The sequence below is a fragment of the Apis dorsata genome, unplaced genomic scaffold (assembly GCF_000469605.1).
Source record: "Apis dorsata unplaced genomic scaffold, Apis dorsata 1.3 scaffold_18, whole genome shotgun sequence".
Lineage (NCBI taxonomy): Eukaryota > Metazoa > Arthropoda > Insecta > Hymenoptera > Apidae > Apis > Apis dorsata.
In genome coordinates this window covers 72548-75108 of record NW_006263320.1, presented here as the reverse complement: position 1 = coordinate 75108, position 2561 = coordinate 72548, and positions in this window count along the sequence as shown.

Sequence of the window (2561 nt, the reverse complement as noted above, 5' to 3'; positions counted from 1 at the left end):
AATAATAATAATAATAATAATAATAATAATAATAATAATAATAATAATAATAATAATAATTGTTTTACGCTTTACGCTCTTGCGATTCCTTCGCGCGGATCGGGAACAAAACTTCGATAATCCGTATTGTTTGATTTGTTTGGGAAAAGTTATTAACAATAATATGTATTTTGGATAATGTTATTTATTAATTTTAGTTAATTTATTGGATAAGTTTAGGGATTAATCGTTAGTGCAGGGATAAATATATTGCCTCGTTATTATTAAAGTTATATAACTGTTTCGATATTTAAATAAAATTTCCATTTCTCTGGTCACGTTCAATTAAAAATTTGCATAAAAATTCGCAGTCTGTTTATCATAAACTAAACTGTCGAATAGGGGAGGTCAATATGCTCACTGCTTTTTAATCTGGATTAGTGCATATCTACTGTGTATGTCATTTTTAGAATATTCGTATATCCATTTGAATCGAGATGAAAAATTGTGAAAAATAATTCGTAAATATAAAGTTTTGTGTATATCTACGATACTCGAATAAAACTCAAAGTTAATAAATATTTTTCATCATCGTTAATGTATCCAAAGATCGTTCGATTATAAAGAGAAATAATTCGCGATACAGATTAACAATGTTCTCGAAAAATTGAAAAAAATCTTAAGATAATTCTACTTCTTTTCTCGCAGACTTATTGATAAATAATTCGAAACAGCTTACGTTATTCAACTATCACGATTAGTGTAGTGTTTTTTGGATCGTTTGCTTGCAAAACGCGATCAAACGGTTTAACATAAGTGCGCGTATGCAAATGGGAATGCAAATGAGCAAACAGTACACGATCTCTGTGTGTTCAGGCATTAACCCGATCGCGAGTCTCTTGAAATATGCATCGTCGCGTGAAAAACATTGGAAAGAAGGGCTCGAAGGGCCCTCGTCGTTCAAAGGTCAATTCAGTGGCCAGGGGAAAAGGATCGATAGCTAAACGACCAAGGAGGCTTGCCTTTTAATAGTTGCAAATTTTTTTCCCCTCCGAGGAAACACGGCGAAGAAAACACGCCTCTTCTTCCTTTCATTTTCACCTAACGACCGAGTTGTAGTAACTTTAATCTACGATCTGCTTCCGGCTCGTCGTTAATTTCGCGAATTAAGAAAAAGAAGAGGAAGAAAGTGTTAATTCGAGAATTCGATTAAGCTTTGCACCCTGCCCTCTTTGGATTATAATAAAAATAACGACGATTTTCGAATCTCGAATGCTTACAAGCGCTTTTCCCTTCGTATCAAAATAATGTAATAATAATAATGCTCCCTCGTATAACGATAAATATCTAATATAACGAACGTGCCATCTGAAAGAGAAAAAAGGGGATATTCGTTGAGATAGGAAATAAAGAGATAGAAGAAAAAGAAAAGTAGAATGAGAGAGGCTGAGCGTTAAATTTAGTATAATATATTTTCCATATAATAATTCTCGCTATACAGACATTATTTTACAAAGCATGATTTTTATTACTATGTATACTTCTTGCTGCATTACTTAACGTTAAGTCGCACGATACCGTGAGACCCACTGATTCTGATGCGTCCCGACGGTTTTTACACAACAACGCCGTCATTCCTCTAACGCGTGTCCCTTTACATGTCGTTACACCTTTATTCTTTTCGTCGTTACAGCCTAATTTTATGTATTCGTAATACTGGTATTTCATCATTTCGGTGAACAACGCGGCAATCGCGCGTGGAGCGTCGAACTTTGGAATATTCTGTCGAATTTGGACATATTCCAATCCGACTAATTGAATTATTAATTTTTAAAAACGTATCTATCTAAAAGTTCGACGATTCAAACACGCGTTGCGACGCAATTGTCCCTTCTACTGTATACTGAAATCTGAAAAATACTTCTGGAATATCTTGTTATCACGGTTGGCTTCCATTTAACGGGATATCGACCAACCTGTTCAACCTTACCGATACACCATCTCTCTCCCGAAACGTTAGCTATTTACAACATTCGTCTGCCGAAATGGAATGGAAATCGACGCCGCGCGAATCGAATCCTATAATTCTATTTACAATTCTATAATGCTCCCTCCGAATGCAACGTTCGAAATTTTTCCGCCAATTTTTCCAACAAACAGCCAAACAACTATTCTCCCTTATTTAAAAGTTTCACGAGCATTGCATTCGGATCAACCCCCTCTCGAGTTTTACTCGCATAGAGATAATAATTCGCATCCGTACGAGATCTTTGAGGCAAGGATCGAGGCAAGTCGCGACCGATTAGCCGATATTCCCCTTTCTCCCCCAAATGGGGGAGAAAAATACTAGTTTCGAGAACTACGCTTCACTCTTTTCGACCGCGTGTAATTTCGTGTCATTTCGTATCCCTTCCCCCTCCCTTTCCCCAGGCAAAGGTCCCCTCTCTAATGTCGTATTAATCGCAGATTCGTGCGCGATCGCCTCGTTCCCTGGCGCGACTCCTTCTCGATTCTCGAGGTCTGCCCTCGTCTTCATCCTTCCCTCCCTTTTTACCACCGGACGAACAGTTTTCTTTCTTTTT